Source organism: Sciurus vulgaris (assembly GCF_902686455.1).
Source record: "Sciurus vulgaris genome assembly, chromosome: 5".
Taxonomy (NCBI): domain Eukaryota; kingdom Metazoa; phylum Chordata; class Mammalia; order Rodentia; family Sciuridae; genus Sciurus; species Sciurus vulgaris.
The window spans coordinates 58,032,948-58,045,055 of NC_136465.1; the positions used below are offsets into that span (position 1 = coordinate 58,032,948).

A 12,108-nucleotide genomic window follows, 5' to 3' on the forward strand; every position below is an offset into this window, starting at 1 on the left:
CTCCAGAGATTGTTTGTATTTTCACTATAATGGTATTTGTTTCAAAGTGTGACCAGCAACCACAAAATAATGCAAACCCTCAATCTCGTGACACAGAAGAACTTTAGAATCAAATCTCCAGACAAAGTCTGGTTCACTGTGACCTTACATTTGGCACCTTACCTTGAGGGCCTGTTTTCCTTACCTATAAAGACAGATGACTAAAATCTGCTAGTATTTTGTGATGTTAAAATGAGATAATATATCTAAGAAATGTAGCAAATGATTAAATGCTACATAAATATCATGTGCTACCACTACCACCACTTTCATCATAAACTATAGCATAAATAGAAAAGAGACTTATAATTTTGATCCCTATGATTTCAATTCCCAAGCTTCCTTTCCTAAGACTTATATTTTGATTTTGTGCTTACTATTATCATATTCTTCTCAGTCCCTGTGATATGAACTGCTGTTTACAACATTTTTTTTTAATCTTCTTTGCTACCTATAGGGATGTTAGTAAAATTCTTTTAGGTTAAGAATTCTGAAAACAAGCAGCAAAGCACTTAACTAGTACACATATAGCAAATTGTTACACCACATACCAGGCACATGGCTACCCTGCAAAGCAGGGCGATGGAAACACACTGAATTTCCTGTTGGCCGGATCCCAAAGCTATTGGCTTTCTTAGGCAAGTAGTAATTACACTTAGGAGATTTCATAATATCCCAGGGCCCCTCTCTCTGATATTTAAATGAAGTAAGGTACCTTATAAATAGCTCTTTAAATTCCATTCATGATCTGTGAGCATAGCTGATCCATAGCAATATGTAAGTCAGAAGAGAAAGCCATACCAAAGAAAACAAGTTACATAATCTAAAAGACAACACAATAGGTCTGGGTTTTTGATTTTGTTTATGTAAATGTGACTTGTCTCCATATGGTTACCTAATTAGATACGGGATGCAATGTACCCATTAATGCAGAACAACAGCCAGAAGTTTACATAACAACTAGTTAATACAATTTATGAAACAGACTCCTTAGGCCCCAATAAATGTTCTTTTTTAAGTTTTATTTTTTGATCAGGAAACTAATTTGCCTTCTTTCCAACCTCTTAATAAAGATGGAAATATTTTGTGGAAATATTTTGTATCACCAGATTTTCATAGTTCCCCTCACCTGTGCTGATTTTATATATTGTCAGCCAAGGACATTATTTCATTGAGCAGATCTTAAATTCTACATGATGAAAGATGTAAGCAATGCTTACAGTACATTCAAAGAAACTGTAAGGGTCATTATAAATTCTTGAAACAAAGAACTCCAAAATTCAGTATAGCTTACAAGAGCTTATTATTATTCCCCAAATTATCACAATTTAATTTAAAATATTCAATTAAATATATAATTGATCCTTCTGCTTCAGCCTCCTGGGTCACTGGGATTACAGGAGTGTGCCACTGCACAGAGCTATAATATGTATTCTTAACAGATATATGTATGTGGTTACTAAGATTAGATAGTATTCTAGGTATTGGGTATGGAAACATGACTAAGACATAGTTAACTTTCCTTAGAGCTCACAAACTAAAAATAGTTACAGAACACAGAAAAATGCTAACAGTGAAGTCTTAAAAATCTGTGAATGAGGAAAGAAGCAAACAACAAATATACCCTACAGAAAAGAAAAAAAAAAGGTAATTAAATCAAAGATTTATAAAATTTATTCATTTTAAAATGGAAAAATAAGAGCATATGTTGCTGATAAGAGTGTATGGGATGAAGTTTATAAATTGTCCAATCTCTCCCCCAACAATGGATACATTTGTGTGTCAATGGGTACAAGTGACTAGTGTTCAAGTTCATCTGAAAACCGTCTGGGAATTGGGAAAGGCTTTGCTTTCAAAGTGTTATCGCTTTTCATTTGTAACTGACAGTTTTCAAGAGCAAGGCCATTCATAGTTATGAAAAAATGGTTGTTTTAATGCAACACTGAATGACAGAAAACCAAACAATCAAACACCATTCTCTTATTTTTCATTCTTGGAAAATTACCTTTCGGGAAGAGCTTTGTGTTTTATGTTCTGCACACTAATACAGCAGGGGCTTTCAATCATTTTATGACAAAAAAAAAGAAACAAAAGGGGAAAACAGAAATATAAAAAGCAAACATAAAATTCCCCTTAAAATAAATACTCTTCTATCAGATGTCAGGTCACATTTTAAAAACTGAGATTGACCGTTTCTCAAAATTTAAATACAGGCTGAATTGACTGGAACAGGGTTAGAAAGAATTTTTTGTATGTGACATGGACACAGGCAAAAACAGAGTGGGAAGTCACCTGAGATAAAATCTGGAACTCTCTTGTTTTCAAAGTTCTCCAGGCCCTCTGAGCTATGACATTTGGGAAAGAGTTAGGAGGTGCAGATTCAGGGTAAAAACCTTTGTACTGACATTTTTAACAGTGTTTTTTACATTCCACAATGTTGCTTTGTTTTGATGAGACACAAGATATTAAATTTAAAACTAAATTTTCTGTTATTGAGAAATTTTACCTGGAACACAATCTTGTTAAATTACCTTTTATGATGGACTTGGAACTTGTAAACATTTTAATGAAAATCAAGTAAAACTAAAAATATACTCATTAACATTTTATGATCTATTTAAGTATTTAACATTATGACTTATAAGAAACTAAATTATACAAAAATAAAAATGTGTTAAAAATTGTTACCCATTGTCTCCAAATTCCCAAAAAACAGTACTACTAACAATTTGATATATTGCATTCCAGTATCTTTTTCATATGTAGTCTTAATATTTTGACCTGTGTACCCTGGGTACACATATATTTGGCATCTGTTCTTAGTTTGTCATGGAATTATTAACATCTCATAAAACTAATATTAAATGGTTATCTAAGAGTAGCTATGTCAGTGACGATTTCATTAGCTCCTTACTATTTAAAAATTAGTTATACCCAAATTTCAGCTTTCATTGATAAAATTCTCCATTTATCATCTATACTTTGATTATATGCAAATTTATAAAATTTTCAGTTATCTCTCCAGAGCTTCAAATCCACACATTAAAATTGTCTCCTGGCATATTCATGAAAACATCCCGAATATCCTCAAACAACATGCCTGAAGAACTTACTGCCTAGCCTCTCATACTCATGCTTTGGCCTAGGTACGACTTTGGCCTAAGAATGATTCTAGAACCTGGGTATCATCTACTCCTCCCCCCATTCAACCCCTACATTCAATTTTTTAATTAAATCATATTGATTATCTCCTAAATATTCTTTCAAACTCTACGTCTGCTCTTCATTTTTATTCCTATTGTTATGATTTTTATATGGGTTATCCCCTCAAAAACTCATGTGTCAGGCAATGCAGGAACGTTCAGAGGTGAAATAAAATTGTGAACACTGTAACCTACTCAGTAGATTAATCCATTGATGTATTAAATTTGAGCAAATTGCTGACTATAGGCAGATGGGGCATGTCTGGAGGAAGCAGATTGCTGCCCTTGGGGACTATACTTTTTCCCTTGCTCCTCACTGCTCACTCTGTTTCCTGCTTGCCGTGAGTTTAGAAGCTTTCCTTGACCATGTCCTTCTACCATGATGTTCTGCCTCACTCACTCCTAGAACTATGGAGCCCACTGACCATGGACTAAGACCTCTAAAACTGTGAGCTCCAAATGTACTTTTTCTTCTCTAAGTTGTTCTTTTCAGGTATCCCCATAACAGCAATGGAAGACTGACTAACACACTTCTATGCCTCTCTCGGTCATCCTCATTCTTCTCCAATACTACCACTGTTCCTGTCTTCAGCTATAATTTTTGCTTGTCTCCCTTTGACTCCTTGTATATGCTGCAATTTACAATGAATTTTCCAAAATGCAATTCAAAATTGTCCTCTGCTTAAAATGCTTTTATCCTTCTGATAACTTCCCCATTTTTTTAAGAAGACTGACCATGCCTTCTATGAACAGGTTCCTGCTTATATCTCTAGCTTCACGGCTAATCACTTCACTAGCTGGTAGCTTTAGGGACTATCTCTTAAAGCTTTCAGGGCTCTCAGCATTCTTTACCTTCAGACTGCACCCATGCTTTTCCTTTTACCCATAAGATAAATTTCCCCCTTTTGCTTAGAGCCCATTCACATCTTTAAGTTTCAGCTAACCTGCTGTTTTTATGTGAAGCCCTACCTGAACTTCAAAAATTCCTTGTTGGTTACATTCCTCTTTGCCCTTCCATAATACTTTGTACTACTATTTAATTATTAATGTATATCAATGCACCTTCTTCTAGACTGTAGGTTCCACAAAAGCATCAGATATGAGAATCTTGTTCATTATTTATATCCCCAGTGGCTAAACAGCTCTGAGACTCAATGCAAGTTCCTTGAATAAACTTTAAAAATAATAAATAAATAAATAAATAAATGAAACTGTGTTGAAACTTTGTGACCATGATCTTGGCAATAAGATATACTGAGAGCAAAGGACACACTGCTAAATTTATTTCCAAAAGGAGTATGTAAATTCACATAGGCACTAGCATGATAGGGAATGACCAGTTTTCGTTATCCTCACTAGCTTTAAACATAATCTTTTTGGGATATGTTTTAATTGGTGCATTAAAGAATTATTAATTGTTTAATAGATACTTCTTGAGTACTAGCAACATTAAATATTAAAATATGTATCAATTATTTTCATTTACCTTCATTTCCATTGCTGAATCACAGTTCTTCATCTAAATGTTATGTTGACACAGTTTTAAGGAGAATGAAGCTCTATCATATATAAAAAGAAGTAAATCAACTGAAATGTATAGATTCCATTATTTTAGTCAAGGGCTTAAATAATAGCAGTTTCACTTGACTTATTATTTCTTCCAATTCATTAATTCAGTTGCAGTAATCAAGAGATCAGTTTCACTATTCCAAATGCCACAGAATTTTGAACAGAATGGATAGCTCCAGACAAAAGATGGTTTTATGCAGGGAAGAATATATACATCTGCTTTTTTAAATCAATATTTTACATGGAAAATTCATAAAGAAAGGCAAAAGGAACAGGATTTGTCTTGCATTTCTTAATGAGATGACCTTCTTTGCACAACAAAATCCTTCCTCTGAAAATCACATAAAATGTTGATATATGGATGAAGTTTTGATGCCTATATGAAATCCCTTAATTCCTTTGTTATTTTTCCTAATACACAGATTTAGTTGAGCCTGCTGGGATGTGGTATTTAGTAAAGACTGATGATACACCACATGGCACTGGTGTCCAGCAATTGAAGCTGTGTCCTGATTTGATTTGACAGTTATCTGATTGGGATGTGGAACCTGTACAATAGAGGGGGACTTAATTTCTTTATCCTCCTTAGAGAAGATGCTACACACTGTCAGAAACAGATTTATACCAAGCAGTATTGGAAGCACAAAATATTGTTCCACCTGAGATCTTTTTATCAAGAGGCAGTCTTGATAAAAAGGGAACAAATATGGACTTCGGAGTCAGATGGACCCAGATTCAAATCCATATTCTCTTGCTAATTGGCTATGAAATCATAGGAAGATATCTAATCAACCTTAGCCTCCTTTCAGATGAAGAGATAATAATATAGGAGTACAAGGCTATTGTGTACCTTCCAGCAGGCAGCTGCAAATGAACTATGATAGTAAATGCCATACAACAGGCACTGGACCTATAAAAGGCATTACTGTTAATTATTACAGGTAAGTTAAGACATGCACGGAGGTGAAGGATGAAATAGAGAGGTAGAATTATATCCTGTTGATTATTGGGGGTTTTGTGAAAGAGAAACTGCAGAATAAGAGCCCATTCTACTCAGGGAATGCCTGACCGTTTTACATAACTCTTTCCTTACAAAGAAATATCTTAGCTAATATTCCAGTGACCAATTTTGGGACCCAGGTGTTCTACCGGCCTTTGCTACATTGGGTTCGGTAAAGAGCTTCATGTATATCATTTAAGGACCTGATGCTATACCTTGAAAAGTGACACTAAAAAAAGAGCACTTTAAAAAAAAAAGCACAGAGAACTAAAAAAAGAAAGAAAAAAGAACAACAACAAAAAAGCATACTTGAGTAGTTTAATTGCACAGGGGTGAATCCTGATCTGCACATTGTTGGCAAGAACAATGGGAGGGGAATGATCACTCCCATAGAGTAAGCTTAACTCTATTATGTGATTTAATTATTTAGCCATCTCAGCACCCAACCTCCACTTACAAATAAATGTGAATCAGACAATCATGTGCATATGGCTAGGTCATTACAGTTTGCTATTTGTCATCAACAGGTGGGTAGCTTGCATGAATCTATGGGTTATAGCAAGCACTTAATTTTGGTGGCACATAGGGTCTAGGTCAGGAGATTGGTAATGACCTGTATTACTACTGAACAGTTTTAGAAATTAAAAGAAAAAAAACCAACACTAGTTGGTACTTTGGAGGAGGATATTAAACCATCAGTCCAATGGGTCAATGTGCCCTAGGAGAATGAAATATTCCCTAACATCTTAGAGGTGACTTGCAGAGTAAATATGTGGGGAGTCCAGGGAGTACTAAAGTTTTCATGGTAGGCAAGTAGGGATAGAATAGGAGAGAAAATAAGAGATGCTAGTGTCATTACACTATGAATTATTTCTCCTTGTCTCTCAGAATTGTTTTTTCTGGTGGCCCAAATATTGATTAAAATAATTTTGACTCCAGTGCTCTTCTGGTGAAATATAGTTTCTGTGACTATCCCAAACATTAGATTAGAGAAACAAAGACATTGCAAAATTTCAAGACAGACTTTTCTGGTATCTTAAACATGGGACTGGATATATTTCAAGTATGGTTTTATGTGAATGTGAAAGCATATATTTGTAATGATTTTTAAGTTAATATAGAGTCACCGGTCATTGGTCTCTTCAACTGAAGACCAATGAAGGAGCTCATTGTTGTCTTCACATTAGGGATAGAATATATATCATAATGACAAATTAGGAATAAAGCACACTTGGTGCCTATATATGAAGACAATATAATGTCAAGACTTAACAAATCAGTGTTTAGACAATGTTTAAAGTTAACAGCATGTATAAACATGTGCACAACAGCATGAGAGAAAGCCAACAAAGATATGATACATTTCTCATTGGAAAAAAATCCTAGCTATAAGACATATTTCCATTTTATCCTGATAACACAATTTCTGGAATGGAAAACTGCAAAGGCAAATGAGACTTAGAATATTTTTTCCATTGGATGCATGATAATATATGTAAAGTATAACAACAACTCACTGTTTCCAGAAGTCACAGTAACCATGATTGATCATTAATATAAACTAAGTGTATCCTCCCAAAATACAGATATGTTGGAAGCCTAATGCCCAATGAGATGTTAAGAAGTGGAGGTTTGGAAGGTAATCAGGTCATAAGGGTGGAAATTTCATGAATGTGATTAGTGTCCTTATTGAAAAAGTCAGGAGAACTTCCTATCTCCCTTTGCTCTACCATGTGAGGATTCAAGGAGAAGATGGCCACTGCAATCCAGGAAAAGGGACTCAGAAGACCCAATCTTCTGACACCTTGATCTTGTATTTCCCAAATTCCAGAAGAGGGAATGATAACTTTCTGGTAAGTCACCCAGTCTACAGAAATTGTGCATAGCAGCAGGAACAAAGAGAAGTTCAGAAACTCTAGAGTACAAGGATTGCAATATACAAGGGATTCTTCATCTGCTATACATCCACTGGCAAGACAAGGAAGAGCTGTGGAGGTACTCAAGGTAAAGGAATAAGGAAAGATCCTAAAAAGATCAATTGGGGAACACCGACACATGTAACAAAAGAGGTAGGGGACAATTTTTACTATTCAATGTATGACAATGCAACTTATAAACGTCTCTAATTTCTTTAAAAAAAAATCCTTTTTCTAGGTGACAATCTACTACAGAGTGAACTCCATTGTAAAATGTGATGAAAACAGAAGTAAAGGCCTCAAATAGTCACATACACACTGATTCACAGATAGGGCCAGAGAGAGAGAGACACTGTGCCTGCGAGTCAGAGGCCAATCTAGGCTCAGATGTATCAGCATCCCATTTACCAGAGGAAACTGGTATTCACATACCTTTTTGTGTGTGTAGGGGGGAAGGGTATCTGAATATTCAGAGGAAACCAATATAAATGAGATAAGCATTTCTTCCTCCTGGTTAATTCTCCTTTCCTAAATGGAAAAATCAGAATTTTGTTTTGCATTTTTTTTCCCGTATGGGGAAAAAATGAATCTATCATATCTCAATCCTTAAAATTCTTGGACTTAATTCTGTAGAGATGAGAATGTCAACATTGTAAAAAATAGAAAAACAAAACTAACTCACTCATCTTCCACTTTACCCTAAGAATGTAGTCCTTCACCTCATACTAATCCCAGATAAAACAATTATAAACAACCACAGCTCTGGCAGAATCATTCACTCATTTAGGAATCTACTTGGCTTCCAAGGTGCTAAGCGTTTCTGAGCCAGTGTCTGTGTAAGGGAACCAGGCAAGATAGATGAGGTAGTTTCTGCTCTTATTATAACTGAAGTGTCCGAAGACTCGGGAAGCCACTTTCTGAAGAATGTGTGGCTCTCCCTCTGACTGCAAGGAACAACACAAACCTTCAAGATAAATATGGACCCTGGGTTTGGTTGAAGGTCTGGGCCTGTCACAAATGCAGATTACTAGTTTTCTAGTAGATAGTGGAACACACCAGATTTCAGTTAGATTAATTATACATCAAAGCAGTTTCTCAACTGACAACGATAGATTTAACCACAGAAGTACGAAGACAGATTGGTGCTTTTTCCTGTTTCTCAGGGAGCTGTTCCATGGCTGGGCCATTGTCACGCCGTGGTGACTCACAGGAGCATGTAATGCTTAATGAGCCAAATATGAAGATAATTATGCCAGTTATATTTTGGAAATCCACAAAATAACAGACCATATTGGTAGACTCTTTATGAACACTCCAGGAGAGGGAGAGGAAAGAAGATATTCTTTTTAAATAGCTGAACTGGATTTTGTTCTAACTAAACACCTTTGAAGTACCACATTGCTTTCCTGCCCAATTTAAAAAAAAAAAAAAAGTTAGAATTGAAAGAATACATTCCTAATTTCAGAAGTTCCAAAAGGAATTTTAAGTTGCTCTGAAACTGTGGTTGCATTTTATTCATGTGACCTCCTAGAAAATAATCAAATCTTTCATTTCTTGAAAATTATCTACTTATACAACAATGTCCTTCCATGCCTACATTTTTTGATTGTAAATTAATGTTCTAGTAAACCAACACAACAGTACCATTGCAATTTCTAAAATTAGCTCTAAACTCATAAAAGCAGCTGAAGGAAGAAATAATTGTGTAGATTTACTTACTACATTTAATTAAGTTGGTAGATATCAAAAATAATCATGAGTTAGTAAATGTTGCTCATCAGGATTATCCAAGCAAATATTCAGAGCAAGGATATAAGCCAGTATTTTGCTGTGTTAAACAAAAATGCAAAAGGAAAAGACTTTAGATGGACATCTGGGTGTGTCTGTAATGGAAGAAGCAGAAGAGATCTGAGCATTTTGATCTAATTTCTGGAAACTGCATATTAACTGCTGAGACCAACCAATTTAAGAAAAGTACTAATCCTAGAGTCTAAGTAACTTGTGTTCCTTTGCTCAGGTAGTTAATAGCAGAGTTGAAGTTGGACAATTAGAAAAGCATCTTCTAACAGAGTACTTTCTACCATATAAATCCAAGATTCAAGTGAAAAATTTAAACCCAAAGTTGCCTCAAAAGATTTCTTTCATTCTAGATGAAACTTCTCTGCATAAACAGCTCACAAGGTAAAAATATCCCAAGGCATTTCAGGAACTGGTTGAAATCACAAGCTCATTGTAATCATCTTCACAAGCTCTTGGAGTTCTGCGAGGGTGCCACTGATCAAAAAAAAGGGCAAGGGAAACATCTATCTTTGAGGGAATTTAGATTTGGCTCCACATGAGAGCTCATCAAAGACTGGGAGAATTGAGTTTGGATCAGATTACCGCCAAGTGGGCACACAACTGATTAGAGAAGTGGTTTCTAAAATCAGACTTTGGGCATCCAAGTACAACACCAGTTTTCTAATGCATTGTTATAGAATTTACTTCAAAAACGCTCTCAGAGCAAACTAAACATTTGTAAATGTTACTTTTTGAATTAGTAGATGTTATATGAAGATAGTAGGATGAATGGGGGGAGTTGGGAACAGTGTGGGGAAGCACAATGTCATGACATCTAAGATTTTGGATGTACAATCAATCATGTGGACTATTTCTCAAAGGATCTTAAGTTTAATATCTGAGGGAAACACAGAGTCTGATAGCTGATCAGTGCTCTAATTTAAAAAAAAAAAACATTTTGATTAAGGCTAGGATAAAGAGAGTTTGTTCATTAAGATGCTGATGAGATCCAATTTAGATGATCGAATAACACCCTTAGAGTAGTTGCTTAAAATACCATGTAACTTTTATAATTTTAAAAAATGGGCATATAGAAACAGAAAAGAAGTCAACAGGGATGCCTGAGATAGGATAATAATGCAACCCAGGGCCAAATTACCTTTTAGGATTCAAATGGGCTTCCAGGGAATTCTACCAACACAGATACCCTGGAGACTGGAAGTCATAGGGATGAGCAAACAGCTAGTAATCTCAACAGGGAGTTTAGAGTTGAAGATTGGAAGGCTGAGCATTTTCTTAGCTTCTGCCTCTCCCTATTACTTTTTAAATTATCCCTTTATTTGTTCCATTTCTCTTCTGTCGTAGATCAACCTGTCCAGGAACATGTCCTTTTTCATGATTTTCTAAAAACAAGATTAGAGGACCCAACTAATTATATAAGGACTTTGCTGAAGATTTGACTTAATTCAAAGTCCTACAAGTGGGAGACATTTGCACTGTAGGAAAACATAATATAAGTTGGGTATCAGAAATTCAATGTCATTAAAAAAAATTTTTGCTTTCTCCAACATGATATAGTTTGGTGATTTTCAAGAGACCCTTATCCATTTCTTCTCTACCTGTTTTGTCTCAAAGAAGGAATTTTTGTCTCAAATAAGGAAAAAAATCCTTATTTTTAGACAATAAAATTGTATTCTCTTCATATTCTATTGTACAGGTAAAGCCAAAGACTCAGTAAGGCACTGCCCAAGCAAGGGGCATCTCTTCATGACATCCCCTTTGTCTCTCCCTACAGGTCTCTCTGAGAGAACATGACTAGTAGGAACACAAACTATTCTGCTGATATAAATGCACAATCTCCTCCAAAAGATACAGAAGGCTGCATTCAAACAGTAATTATAAAGTATTTGATGCATATAGGACTTTTCATAGCAACCACTCATTAAAACAATATATGTATCGTAAACATTAGAAATGAAGCAATATCATGAAATAAACACACCACTTGACCCAAGAAAAAAGGATAGTCCCAGCACCCTTAAATCTGAAATACTATGATGAGACCCCCATTCTTGTCTCGATCTCAGTGGGAGCAAATATCAATATAGGATGAATTTTTTTTCTACTTTCAGAGCATCCCTCCTTTATGTTTATGGGTTTACCATGTGAACACACAACCTAAGACAACACACTTCTGAGCTGATTGCTTCTGACTGCTTCTGAATCTTATAAAAGCTATAGCAGTGCACATGCATTCCTCTGAATTTTGCATTTTGATAGATAATTCACATGCATGAAATTCACCAAATTATACTGTACAAATCAATGGTTTTAGTATATATCATTTTATATTTTAGTATATTCATAGAATTGTGCAAATATCACCACAATCTAAGTTTAGAACATTTTTCATTACCCTAAAAGAAATCCTGAACCCAGTATGAGTTGTTTCTCTCTTCTCTACCTCCTAGAAACTATTAATCCACTTTATGTTTCTGTGAATTTGCCTATTTTGGACTTTTCACGTAATGTAATTGCGTACAATGTGATCATCTGGCTCCTTTCACTTAGCACAGTATTTTCAAGGTTCATCCACATGGCA

The 12,108-nt window shown here is 35.1% G+C and overlaps 1 protein-coding gene across 8 annotated transcripts in view; it reads right to left on the bottom strand.

Moving 5' to 3' along the window:
* The window catches only part of UNC5D (unc-5 netrin receptor D), a 533,325-nt gene that overhangs the window by 233,242 nt on the left and 287,975 nt on the right, over window positions 1–12,108 (bottom strand). The window lies entirely within an intron of this gene.